This window comes from Haliotis asinina, chromosome 12, assembly GCF_037392515.1.
Source record: "Haliotis asinina isolate JCU_RB_2024 chromosome 12, JCU_Hal_asi_v2, whole genome shotgun sequence".
In the NCBI taxonomy this organism is placed as follows: Eukaryota; Metazoa; Mollusca; class Gastropoda; order Lepetellida; family Haliotidae; genus Haliotis; species Haliotis asinina.
In genome coordinates, this window is record NC_090291.1 from 56,776,191 (window position 1) to 56,791,625 (window position 15,435).

The 15,435-nt window shown below is 39.9% G+C and overlaps 1 pseudogene; it reads right to left on the reverse strand.

Moving 5' to 3' along the window:
- Window positions 1–6,951: 6,951 nt before the first annotated feature.
- LOC137257587 (sodium- and chloride-dependent glycine transporter 1-like) lies at window positions 6,952–14,853 on the reverse strand (annotated as a pseudogene).
- Between the last annotated feature and the right edge of the window lie 582 nt (window positions 14,854–15,435).

The window sequence follows — 15,435 nt, forward strand, 5'->3', positions numbered from 1 at the left end:
AAAGCTGTCAGACAAGTCATCTGAAACAGGTTTTAGTGGATGTAAAAACAAACTGAAACGGAATGAGAGGAGAGAGGATTTCTTGAAAGATCTTGTATTGGATGACCATGTAAAATAATTCACAAGAACTGATGGCAGTTGAGCGACAGTGACAGTTTGGTACTCTCTATCAATCCCGTGCCTGTCCACGTGACAACAGTGATGCCTGGCCAAATGTATTCAGTGCACACAAACACGTCACCAGTATACCAAACTGTGCTCTCTGTCGTGGCTGACTCTGCAGGGAAACTCAGTGAATGAAGCTATGACTAATGGGGATGCCCTAGCTACGGCTACTGTAATGCGACAGTAATCATAATATGAGCCAAACCAACACACAGACACGAGATCATTGGCGGTGCATTATTTGAATATTTTACAAACCCGTGCAAACCTTCTATAAGAAGGAAGTTCTAGTCCTTCCTGACCAGATACATAAAGGTGTCGGATAAAAGGACTATTGCGACACAGACGTATTTAAGGTGACAGATGTAGGTGAAGGCGCGTCTCTCCTAAACTTGGTTCTTATCTTTAATATTCTGTTATTTGAGTGATCAGTCAACACAAGTCAAGGACAAGGTGGAACAGACCTTTTATCGGAATTATTGTAGTTACTGTTCCAGAATCAAGCTGATTTGTTATCAGCAAATACTGACGTCATCCTGGGTAATGTTTCAACTGACCATTGTTATTACCAAAAACATCCCAAGAACACGTGAGCAGATGGAAGTAAATGTCCCTCGAGAATATCTTTGTACATATCGCTATTGATATTCCCTTCACATACACACAGGGGCTTTGCCCATAACACAGCTATGCCACCCCACATGTTAAATGTTCGGATTGTACTTTGGGCGCTGATGAAAAAGGTTTTTCAGATTGTTTGGTCCAGAATTTCAGTGTATTAGGAAACAGTCACACAGAACTTTCATCTGAGAAAATTGCATTGTACCATTTTAATTTCTATGCTATAACACCAGTTCAACCTTTCAGTCCTTTTGTGCGGGTTTCATGATCGGTGATGGCATTCCTTGACATTTCTGCCAACTCACTGCATGCAGCCCAGTTATAATTGTCTCCTCACAGACAGCCACAGTCCCTGTCGCAATCACACCCATCCTGAAGTCTAATATGAACTCATTTATTTGTTTAAGAAACGAGAATACCATGCCGCCTTCTGTCACCGACAGTCAATTTTCTGGGCCTACCTGCGCCTCCGTGGTGCCCAGTGCCATATCCATTTGCAATGTTTTTCAAAGACGTTAAACAGCGGACAAATGGAAGCCTGTTCAACTTGAAATCACTTTAGCTGAACTGATGTCCTTGGTATAATACTCGAAAATCACGTCCACTTTTCCAAATCATCTATACTGTGGTCACTTAAAGTGTGGTCTGCTAGCAAGTAAACAAAGCAGGATAACTCTTCCTGACTAATGAAAAAGGATTAACTGAGTTGTCTCTCTTGAAAGAAACCAAGCACTTGACAGCTGGCCTAGGTTGTTTATACTGGAAATCCAGTTCAATATATTTCTAAAATTCTCAATAATTTCTGGTCATACTATAACCTGCCACACGTGATGGCTTTCAACACAACAAATTGTGTGTCCCCCTGAAACTATTTCGTTATTTCTTCATTTTGATTATTCCGGCGGGGCTAATTTATCCAAAGAACAAAACGTTTGAATGAAGTTTGGTGAAGGATAGGTTCCTTTGATTAATAGTAACATTGTTATGTTATTAAAATGTGGGTTGTTGCGATGTATCATTCTTTGCATAAACTGACAACAAGGAAACATAATCAGGGAAAACCCATAGTGTTCCACCCAGCTGTTGTCGAAAGCCTATCTGCCCAACATGAGAGGTGAGTAGTTGTTCCCATCGATAAAGTCTGAAATAGCATAGCCACTGCATGTTAAAAATCACTGCAGTATTAGTTTGATCAAACAGTGTGTAACATATATAAATGCTACATATAACGTCAATATGTTAACTGATGAAAAAAAATGCCCAAGCCATTCATCAGTTCAATGAACATTGGACTGACTCGCAAGCCTTTAATACATGTCCGTCCCTCGTTTGTCCTTGATGCCAAAGCGCCATTAAAATCCATATCACGGAACTCCATTGTACCACCAAAACAGATTGTCAGGGTTTAACGACAGTGTTTTATACAGTCGTGGTCACAGAAAGTATGGAACTTGGATCACGTGGAATCGAGAATTGTCCTGGCGGGTGCCAGCAGTGGGTCAGGATATGCTAAACGTTTCGCTGACATCTGGTAACATCGCTAATGGATGTTCTGATTTGTGATTCATAAACAGGTAATAACGGTTCAATCGGATGCCTTCAGTTGACTCTCCTTTAGCGGAGATTGTGTATGGACCCTTGTTTGTCATCATGTGGAAGGGACGTGTGGCTTATATTGCCGCTTCATTGTTCACCCTGCTATTGAGGATTTAGTTGAGAATGTTCAGGTTCATACTGGTATGTTTAAGATGGACATGGTTGTTCACTACAGCTAGTCATGTGTTTGTACTTGTGTACAGTTGAAGCATTTAGACTGATAGAAATGTGTCTCAAACTACTGACTGGCAGCCACAAAAATATCATTTGAAGCATACCAAGTTCGTAACTGAAATTGCGATTCTTTCCTGTTGTGTCGAGTATTTTGTGAATTTCAAAGACAATTGTTGCTTTCAAAATGTCATGTCAGAGCACATGTACTAAATTCTACAGTGTGTGCCTTACATTATGAATGGTAATGAGTTGCCTCTAGATCATGGTATCTCGCGCGGTTTCAGTCCTTCATCGGCCCTAACGCGATGACGTTATCTTAAGATGCATATAGTCAGGTTACTCCGAGCCATAGGGTAAAATGCAGTAAGGGAAAATGACTTTACCCGCCTTTCGTCCATCCTGTGGTTGCGGATTCAATGGTTTCCCGTGAATATGACCAGGTAGACCGTCAGCATTTCTACTTTTCCTCTTGACTTGTGTTAGATCCCTTTACACATTACTGTTGATTTTGACATACAACCCATGGAGATCTAGGTTAGGCGGGACTTCAGCAATCCATGGTGGTCGTAAGAGGCAACTCATGCTTATGATGCTGATCACTGGATTGTCTGGTCCAGATTCGATTATTGCTGAGTGTGGCATATTACTCGCTCTGACATACACGAGTCTATTCCGGACTTCTCATCTAGATTCTACGAAACTGGTCAAGAAATAAAGATCTGTGAAAATTCTGAATCACATCTTTAACAGATGTTGCTTTCCTCGGTACAGCATTCTTGTCATAATGTTTTGTTGTAAATGCCTGAGAGCTCTACTAAATATTGCTCTATTTTCCTACAAAGAGGAAGACACTAAAACCTCATCTTCAACTTGTGTGGGTGTTTGTCCTCAGGTGGAGGTTTTATCGTACCAAGTGTAGATGATGAATGTTGGCCTGTGTCAGCTTTGGGTGAGATGAAAAATGTAATCTGATATCCACTTTACGTCACCTCTCTGTTCAGCTTAGGATTTAGATTAATGTTTGTAAATCCAAAAAAGCAACAACAAAAACAAACAAAAAACCCAAGAAACTAAACAAAACAAACAAAACATATTACTCATCTTTCAAGTATTTTTCTTTCTAACTATTGTTATTATTCAGTATTCGATATCTTCGGATAGAGTGTATTTTATAGTTTACGGTTTTGCAAGATGTATCCTTCTAATCATTTTTGAATCATGGTTTGCATATAGGGATCGGGGGTAATTTAAAGATGCTTTCAAATTTGCATTGATTCAATCCGAAAATGGTTTTCTGATGTCAGGAACATTCATGCAATTCACGTCTTTCAGTACATAGTCACTGGAACAAAGAACTATTGGTATTTTGTAAAGTGTCATCTTTTCAAGTTTCACTTCTAATATATTTTTCTCACTGATACATACAAAACCTACCCAGCGTGCGCCCGACAGTAACAAAGTGCGAATAGAAACAGACTAGAACTGTACTTTATTCTGAAGGTGGATTTTACTGCGGACGTCTTATTACATACATGTAATCCGTAGTGGTTTGCTGAACTGATGAACACTGCTGACACTTTCATCATGTACACAGGTGTTCGCCCTGAAAAACCATGGCGTAAAATTAGATTTTCCTGAAAACATGTATTTCCTTACAGAGGTATGAATACATGACCACTAAATGCTGGTTCTTACAAAGAGAAAAATGTTTTGCCAGTGCAGTGAGTGTCTGTATTGCACACTCTAGTAACTTTAGCTACAGATTAACCTATGATACATTATAATCTCAATTATCACATGCATATCTGATTTATTTCTAAAATAACTAATGCTAATAGATATCGAATAAATTAAATTAACTAACTAAAGTAGCTCTTTGTACGTTTCCAGCTTACCACTAATATTGCTGAAATTGCCCTTGCAACAAACGGACTACGGTGCAAACACCACTGTCCAGTGATTATTCTGAGTTATGTGAATGGCACAACCGTGCACATCTCATTTTCCGAAATTATCCATAAAGAATTTCTTTAGCTATTGCACGAGGTATTTCCCTTCTCCTTACTTTAATTATGACCGTCAAATTCCGGGTGATAAGGGAACAATGCGGTCCAAGCACTTCACCAAAACTTAAGAGCTGCAGGTCAAGTCATTTTATTGTATGTAGACCACAGGCTCGTATACAACATATTTACAAATTGACATACATTTACGCCTATATACAATTAGAAAGTCTGAGCTAACAAGATACACTTATAATGATGCGATGTATGGAGGAATCATAGAAACAAAAATGTATCTTGATGAATTGACACGTATTTTTTATTCTCTCAGTTAGTGTGCATGGTATAAATATGTACATACTTTCTTAGAAGTGTTTCATTATTAGTAATTTAGTGATTAGTATATTAGTATATTAGTGATTTTAATTTCTGACAACCAGGTTTTTTACAATATACAGACGGTATATATTTTGCTCTGAGAGCATCATAAACAGTACAAACAAATAGAAAGTGGTACTCATCTTTCACTCCTAGATTGCATAATGAACAGTTGCGTTCCGTTACAGAAATAGTTTGCCATCTACCTTCATTGTACTTTAATCTTAGCAATCCACATCTAAATTTAATCATTTTTTTCGACAATATATGATAAACATTTCTCATATTTCAATATTTTACACAAGGCATAAATGAAAAGAGGGTACCTTCCACACGCTCCGTAGACAATAGCTTTGGAGGTTTGTGACGTGACATTTAAAAATCCTTTACAGGCTATCAAATGTACCTTTTCTAATTGACCAAAGTTATGCACCCCCCCCCCCCCCCCCTCCCATACTTCAGCCCCATAAAATAATATTGGTTGAATCTGTGTATCAAACATTTGAAAAAACACACTGGGATATAGAATTCCAATTTTACTGAAGTTAGTAAATACCTTCATTAGAGCCCCTTTACCTTAGAGCTAAATCACTATGACAATTTCTCATTTTTGAAGAAAAATATTACACCCAAATATTTATAAGTATTAACTGGTGTTATTGGCTCATCATTCAAAAAACATTTTTCGTTTCTCGCCTGGCAACCTCCCCTCCTGAAAACAACATTAGTCTTATCTAAATTAATTTTTAAACCCGCTTGTTCAGAGAAATTATGCAAAATATTAAGTTTCTTTTGTAAACCAGGAATTGTGTCAGACACAAGAAAAACGTCATCTGCAAACATAAGTAATAAAATTTCTAATAGGTCGGGGAATAACTGTATACCATAATTTTCATATTTTTATAATGCATCTGATAAATCATTTTTGAATAGAGACAACAATAGCGGGCTGAGAACACACCATTGCATTAGACCGACCGGACAGTCAAAGAAGTCAGTAAATCCATTATCATTTCTAACGCAAGCTTTTACAGAGCTATAAATTCTCACAATAGCATTTTCCCGTATAGGCCCGATCTAAATAAACAGCGCCATAGCTTGGAACGGTCAACCGAATCAAAGGATTTTCTGAAGTCAATAAAAGCAACATATACATGTTTTTCGTTTCTTCAGGAAACATTTTTCAATATTAATGATACCATGTAAAGTAGAAATATGATCTGTTGTGGAATATCCTTGTCTAAAACCAGCCTGTGTCACAGGTATATTATTTAAATATATTTGCCCATTTCGTGATACGACCATGTAAAATGAAAGTACATAGTTTGCTTAAAATGCACATTAAGGGGATTCCTCTGTAATTATGAGGAATTATTTCCTGCATTCATTTATTTCTTAATTCGCAGAACTACGCCTACTTAAAACTGATTTAGTATTTCTGAAGCGTGCCTGACGTGCACGCTTGTCCTCTCGTTTAGCATACTGACCGATCTGAACCCATTGTTTGCCGACGGCTACGGCTTCTTTTGTATGATTTCAGATAGTTTCAAGACAGAAACGTTGGAAAATAAAAGCGAGTTGTTCATTGCATTCTGTTAAAAACCATACCATTTAAACCATCGTGGCCAGATAATGTCCGGATATTTAGTTATCCGATTCATAATTTTGTCAATATTATGTGGGGGTGGAGTGATGGTTGAAGTGTTTTCATAAAGGTTGCTTATTTAAGTTTTCTGATTTTGTGAGGTGTTCGTGTTTGTCCAATTGGATATGTGCCCGTGGTGTATGTCCTTTTTGAGAAATTGTAGCTTCTTTTGAATGGTATGTGAATGTAAGTGTATATATGTTATGTCAAATTAAAGATGTTTTGCAGTACACGTTTCTGCTTTCAGTACACCATGAACTTTGAATAAAGAATTCCATGAATGCACCATCACCAAGGACAATGGTCAAATGTAACATTCTCTGTAACGCACAGAATCTTGTACATTTGTTGGGATTAGTATCGACACTCTCAGAAATCCAGTTTCTGTCTTGGTTTGAAGATATAAGTGAACGTTTCTGCAAATGTCCGCTTGGTGTGATTAGCTCTGTGCTTGGTTGTGGTGGAGGCATTTGCTGGGCACCACATCCTGTCAGGCAGGACCAGCGACATCAATCTCTGCAACATCAAACACGATACTAAAAAAATGAACGCTCTGCATGATTACATAAAAGGTAACCCAAACTATCAATTTAGTTCGTTTATATACCGTCAGTTGTTAAAAATAAACCAATGACTCGGGATATACTATTGACAGATGCGCCAACCGAGGAAGGTATTTATATTTCTAAGCTTTGTCCTGTTCTACGTCAAAATGACATGTGCACTATATGTCAATAATGAATGAATACTGGCACTATGTGTTTGTGTAAATGTGTTTACATTGACCCAGTTGCTGACCTGCTTCAGTGATCCTTCTTGTCTGTGTAATGAGGTGATCATCATGACTGGGACGGGGAGGAGAGGCAGCAGTGCCATAATCCACCCAATCACCACTGCCGAGACGGAGCAGGTGTACTTCCCATATGATGGGGACTTGTAGTTGACCAGAGTGATGAAGAACACAATCTGGGTAGCAAGGAAATGTTTCTGATAATCAGCATACCAACTGCGTGTAGCCTACCCAAGAAGAGGCTCACAAAAGCGTATGACAACTATCATTGAACTGGCATATGGTAGGAACAAACGAATGGTGACTCATCGTAGAACAGTTCAAAATATGCCAAGCCAGATGTTCTAATCGAATTCTTACAACTGTATGACGTGCGAACATTCACACAACTGGGGTACATTCGCACGTTATTACAAAAGCATTGCAGTTCAAATTATTGGTCAGAATAGTCTAAGCATTACATATTTAGTTGCGATAGTGATTACTGACGGTAACCAAGGTATTAATACACAGTGGGGTTGGACAAAACCAATACCCTATTTCTTCAAAATAAATACATCAGGTTATTAATTATTCGCAATAAATCATGTAAATATGTACATGACTACATGGTGTACTTTCATGGTGTACTTTCATGGTGGACACGAAAGCAGGATATTCCAGCCACGAAGGATAGCACTGTAACACATAGTCATTGTAAAGTTTCCCCATATTCCCCAACAGAGAATGTGTGCCAGCACACAAAGTATGTGTGTCAGTACTTTCACTTTAAAGTATGTATTTTATCAGGTATTAATCTTAACTGGGATCTACACCGGTGCTGCTTCAGTCACCCGGTATCGCAGACCACCAAATGTTGGCGCATGTCAGAATGGAGATTATTACCCAGTTGTAATGCTGTGTAGTTGGTGTTGTTGCACCTATAAGCACTGTGTACTGTGTATGCAGTGTTGTTTAAGTACATGCAAGGTGTATGCCATGTTACGTATAATCATAATGATCACGTCAGCGTGTTTGATGCAATAAAACGCATAAACTGTACCAAAAGTATTCCAGGCATGACGACTCCCCACAGTACTTTCACCAGGACAGGTATCGGGCGTCCAGACATCAGCTGGATGTCGTCACTCAGCTGCTGGATTCCTGTACAATGCACACAATCATTCAATTATATATAGTCCAGCTATACATCATTGCAACAGGTCCCTGTATGTGTATGTCTATGTGGGTGTTTTATCTGTATTTTGATGCACGTACCATTGTATACAAACTAAAAACATTATCGCAATGATTCACGTATCGCTGTTGTCTAAACTCCCAAGATGTACCCTCTATCAGTATTCCTGTAACTCACGTATTCGTGATTCATGCCCTAAACCCGATACATGTGGTGAACAGAAGGTACACAAGACGTTGGGAGGTTATCAGTGATCTCACCGTAGAACCACACGGTGGCCACACACTCCAGGGTACAGAACAGGAACAGAGACAGAGACATCAGATACCAGTCCAGGAGCTGCATGATGTAGATACCACCCTGGAAGTGAGACAATACCAAGGTCATCTCGATATCAGCTAAACACAAATGGAACACAGTCAATGTAGTCAGTGTCTCTATATAACGTCTTTGTAGATGAGGCAACGTCTCATTATTTGAAAGAACATTTCACTTGTATTTATCAACATGAGATGGATTACTGAAACTAGGTTTCTCTCTGATGCAAATTACCAATGATAGGTAGGAATTACTTGTGTGCATATAAAGATACCCAGCAGAAAGCCAACGCTACACAAAGCCGCTGTCACCAACCATCTCCGTTCCCCAAGTGTCCTTGGAAACTGGTCAAAGACAGTAGTGGACACGATCTCCGCGAACAGAAACTGAAACACAGTGTGTTGCTTGCGATGACAAATTGGTACTGGTTAAGTGCTACTCTTCAATACATATGGTTTCCTTTTTGCTCAAATGTTCATGTGTAATGCCCAGATGATAATATCTTCAGAACCCATTTTTTGTCTCACCTGAGAGTCTAATCCAATGGTCAGCAGCATCAAGAAAAACACAAACGACCACAACTGAGGAAGCGTAAGTTGTGACAGGGCTTCTGGGTAAGCAACAAAACCCAATCCTGGACCTGTTTGTAGAGACATCTAGTTGTAAGATCTTCATGAAACATACTGATATCTTAAACCTGACACTGCGCTGGGCTTCTATTACAGATGTCATAATGAACAATGCTAATTCAGGTATAGTGTCTAATTCCCGACAGCCATCGTCAAAACATTTCTAAAATCCAAACCCTATGTAAGACATATGTGACTTATTTGTTATTATTTAATCTGCATTCTTAACCTTCCTTACAACCACAGTGTACATTGTCAACCACCCTGGACATCTTTGTCACTTTCATTAATTACTATATATGTGGAATTTATGACCTTTGTTTGCCCTCTTGGCTGTGTCTGTCATCACATCAACTGTACAAGGAAGTGCTATGGTTTCTCTATCTGTCCATCTTTTAGCCTTTGCCTGTCCGTTGTCAAAAAATGTATATTTATGCTCACATCTGTATTTCTATTGCATGTCATGTACCCAACTGAAGAAGTCTGAATTCATCTGTGCCTCCGTGTTCATCACATATCTATTTTTCTTCGTCAACGCACACTTTATCTTGATTGCAAGCTTTCTACCCACACGCACCATAGACCACGTGTAGACAATTTTCTACACCCTCTGTATCCCAGATTGTCTCACTTGATGACACTACTTCAGTGACTGACACACCGACTCTCTCGGCCATCACTCCCAATACAGAGAAGGTCACAAAGCCAGCAAATATGCTCGTGCCTTCCGATGCAATACACAGGATAATGCTGTCTCTGAAAGAATAAAACACAAGGAACGTTGAGTGTTATTCTCGAGAGTTTATTTAATTAATGGAATCCAAATACATTTCACAAACGTATGTAGACAGATGTACCACCTGAAGTATCTCTTACCTTAAGGTAGGTGCAGTGAACTTGTTGTAGCTGGATGTCGTCACTGTGATGCCCCATCCAGGACCCAGACTGTAAAACACCTGAAGACAAGCTTCTGTCCACACCTGATCTATACGGAACACGTACATTGCCTTGCAACTTCTAAATTGAAACGTTGGGGTAACACAGAAACTTATTCTTTTTGCAAGGTTGACGTTCTTATACTGCATGCTTATTGTTATCAGTTGAACCAAACCCCTGCCCTGACACCAGATCATCAGTTGAACCAAACCCCTGCCCTGACACCAGATCATCAGTTGAACCAAACCCCTGCCCTGACACCAGATCATCAGTTGAACCAAACCCCTGCCCTGACACCAGATCATCAGTTGAACCAAACCCCTGCCCTGACACCAGATCTGCTTTGGCCAGATCTGCTTTGGCCAGTGTTGTTAAGTGTAGTTTAAACATATTTATTCACAATGTGAAAAGGATTGGGGACAAGTTCTTTCAACTTATATAACCCCTCTCCAAAGATGTTTACAATCATTAATTACACCACAAGAATTTATTAGGAACAGAGAAAGATTGAGGCATAATAGAGTGAAATGTTATACTACAAAAGGTGTAAGAGAAGACTACTGGAATCGTTTAGATTTGCATATGTATTGATGCGATTTCAATACATATGCATATTTAGTCATTGTTCATTTAAAATAGCGTTTACACCCAAGACGAACTTCAGAAGTGAGTTTGGAAAGCCATTTATGACAACTGGATTTTGTCAAGTAAACCCCAACACGTGAATCCTAAGTCTGTAAGAAATCATACGTAGAGTCAAAAGTAACAGGCAATATCAAGAGCATGTGTATGAGAATCACTTTCGAACTGCGGCGAAAAGATGATCGCGCCCTTCCAGTGATGAAAAGCAGGAACAAAATGAACATTTGCCACGCTTGAAGTAAGGTACCTGGATGTCGAGCAGTCTGCTGAAATCGGGTTTCACGCAATATGCAATGCCATCTGTAGAGCCGTGCATCTAATCAGGATCGTAGTCAGGAGAATGTAGGGCAGCATGGCAGTCACGTACACTATCTGGAACACAGAACATCGCTCATTACATTCAATCTGTAATCACATCCTGGAGTCCTGTCATTGCCATTTCATTTGATATCCACAGGTGATTTTGCACTATTCAGAACAGTAAATACTCCAATACATTCTTAGAATTTTGTAAACGTTATTAGAGTGGTGGTCCCTTCTTTCCTTACTTCCTCCCTGCCTCCAGTTAAACAAACTCACCTTCCCAGTAGCTTTCACTCCACGAAACAGGCACAGGAAGATAATGACGTAAGAAGCAAAGAGACATCCCACCAAGTGCCACTGAACGGAGCTAACTTCATGTATTCCATTTGAAATACGGAGAACATTGTACCTAAAAGAAATGCCATAAAATGATATGTTCATACTTATTCAGCGATGATATTAGAAGCAGGCGGCTATGTGAAAAACATTTCATGTGCTTTCAGATGGAATAATCTACTCTCATCAATTCGGCTATTGCTGAAAGATGTGACACATTATGTGGTACCACCATTTCGAGAAGCAGGGATGTATATATACAACGATATTTGGAATGAATACAAAGAAAAGAGAGGTACACTGGAAGTCACACTTTAACTGACTGGTAGAACTCCTCCACAGCCGTGTGGGCTAAGGTCGTATTCCTCCACAGTGCGGCAGCGTTGGTGTCGGTGCCATTGACGGCAGGCAGGGACGTCATCATGTCAGAGGAGGTCGTGGACATGTTTCTGAGAAGGGAGATGTCCTCTACACATAGGTCCGTGTTCCACCAGTTACCACACCTTGTCCAGGGCAGGACGGTGGTGCAGGATCTCACCAGGTAGTAGATGGTCCAGGCCAGCAGGATGTTGTAGTAGGACAGTAGTATGCAGCCAATACCAACACCTAGGAAGGAAGACAGATTCGGGATTCACGTATGGCTACATCTAGGAAGAAAGAGAGAGTCAAGATTCACGTATGGCAATACCTAGGAAGGAAGGCAGGGTCAGTATTCGCCTGTGAAGAAAAGGAGGGTCAAGATTCACGTATAACAACATCTTGAAAAGAAGAAAGAGTCAAGATTCGTGTTTGACAACACGTGTGGAGGAAGATAGGGTCATGTATGACAGCACTTAAGGAGGACGACCGAGTCACGTTGATGACATTACAGAAGAAGAACAATCCCTGCTTAAAGTGATGCCGGTTGTACCATTCCGAATATATCATAAGCACGTGCAGGATTGTTTATTTGTTTAAACTTGCGCTGAGCACTATTACAGCTGTTAGGTGGTAGTCTGTAAATAATCGAGTCTGAACCACACAATTCAGTGACAGATATCATGAGATACGGCAATAGAGCATGTATTTATGACCCATTAGCAAATAGTGACGATACCAGGCGGTCGCTAAGTGGTTTCCAAACCTCAGTTTTATTGTCACTTTAAATCATAAAAAAGCTCAAAGTGAGCCATATCAGACGGTGTAATTCATATATCGATACACCTACAGCTTCGGATCGCGTCTAAGCGGCGGTCAGAGGACACACTTCTTTCATTTTGGACCAAAAGTCCTGAACTACGGATGATATCAAGTATACTAGTGCTTTCGTCCTAAGGAACACGACAGATATCTTGATACAGGTTACTGTGAGGGAAAATGGTAAAAATATTTTGCATCATAACTTGGCGATATCAAGCTGGGACGTCTGAGACTTCTAAGGCATATTAATACAATTGTTGGCACGTGCAGCAGCCACAGTGTCCAGCTTGGAGCATGCCAATTGCTCTTTCACGCTCAATATTTGTCCGACGTGGCATGAGAATGGTTTACCTCTCAGAGGTCGTTGACGTCTTGTTGTTAACCAACGGCATATTCTGCACACAGGCACCAGACTTGAAACTGGCCTTATTCGTCAGGTCAGACCGGTCCATAATAGTATTCGTCCTTCTTAACTATTGTTCAGTATATACTGTTTCCGATATGCTAATGACTGTAGCAACTGTTTGAGACCCTTGCTGAGTAAAGAAACGTTCCCACCTTTGAGGAGAGGACAGAAGTTCCACACTTGGACCGCTCCTTTCCCTGAGAACTGTCCCAGAGCTACCTCCAGGTAGAACATAGGGAAACCCGTGATGATGAGGAATGTTATGAATGGAATCAGGAGAGCACCTGTTTAGAGGATATGGAGATCTTTAAGGATTTCAACGGACACTCGCACAATGAGTTCAGTACATAATGTTAACTGATGCAGTGGTATTCTGATTCAACATTACAACATACTGGGAACAGCGTATTTACACAGACACACATCTGGTACATCGGAACACACATTCTTACTCACACACATCTGGTACATCGGAACACACATTCTCACACACACACACATCTCGTACATCGGAACACACACACATCTGGTACATCGGAACACACATTCTCACTCACACACATCTGGATTAGGGAATATTCGTATTGACACAAACATGGTATGCCGGTACACATAATTTTCTAAACACACATACGGTAAATACTGTGCTATTTCCACGGTGAAACTGTTGCGGTATTTCAAGATCTCTGCGTGGCAGTGTTTGGAGTAAATTTAGGAAAATGCGATGACATTAACGTTCGTAAAGCGTGGCTTTCAACGATCAAGTATGGAAGCTTAGAAGGTACATCGTCAACTGTGACTTTTGGATTACAGAACATGCGCATGTCTGATTTCAGACATTAAGTTGTGACAACTACTAGACATCTGTGAGAGCAATAGGTTATATGACAGAGCCTAATACATCTACAATAAGAAGCCTTTTAACCACATATTGGACCTGTATTTTGATGAGTACTGTTTATTTCATACTTTGGCTTATGGGGAGGTTAAAATAAAGTAAGAAGTATCAAACCAAGTGCACTCGCTTTTATAATTATAGCCCCTATCTTTGTCTTCTTGAATCCTGTCAAAACCTCGAATTAATTTTTTTTTTCAGTGAGAGAGTGGGATACCGAATACAACATGTGTTACAGTTGACCACTTTGTAAATAGGATTGTGTATTCATAGTCATATGTCACAGATAATTTCCAACAGCTTCCAAACATCCATGTTGTGAAATGTTTGCAGGATGCGTCCCCTATTGATACATCTGGCCTGGTGAGGAGATATGACACTTTCTGCAAGATATCATGTCTGTTTGAACAAAATAGAGATGTACTTACCGCCGCCATTCCGGTTGCAGATGTATGGAAACCTCCACAAATTCCCAAAGGCAACACAGTATCCTATCATTGACATGATATAGTCCAGGCGACTTGACCACTGCCCTCTGACGGATTTAGGGTCAGCTTGAGGCCCATCCTCTGCTCTACGTCCATCCAGACTGCCTACAACGTCCAGACTGATACCGCCGGTCAGCTGCTGGTGTTGCTGACGAACATTCTCGGCAGCCATCGTCATCGCCCGTTATCTTTGGTTGTCAAAAAAAACAATGTTTCACTCATTGCACTGGATTAATTATCTAAAATTATATATTTGATCACACGTTATTTTACCTGCAGCTAGATGCCTCCTGAAGTATGTAAAACAAAATTCTTGTATTCATATCGACATTTCGGCGTTAAAAGCATATCTACATGCATGTGCAAGCGTTAGTAATTTATCATTTTACCAGTAACGACATGCGGTAGATCCAGAACAACTGGCGGTAGGTAGCCCTGTGTTTAAGGCTCCTCCTAGAATATTTTTACAGATTATTTTAGTACATCAAAGAACTGTTATAAAAATGTTTTGAGCGTCATATACTAGTACCCTGACCGCACCCAGAAACCCACGCCTTGCAAATGATGCAAAGGTTGTGAACAGCCCATCATAGATGGCAAGTAGGAGAATGTTACACCTGGTTATTACAGCAACCATTCACGAATAACAAATAATCCAGGGCAATGAATACCTGGAACCTTATAAACTGGAGGCACATCGTGGAATACCTAATGATAATTAACGAATAAAATTAAAGACTTGGTTAAAAGGGGA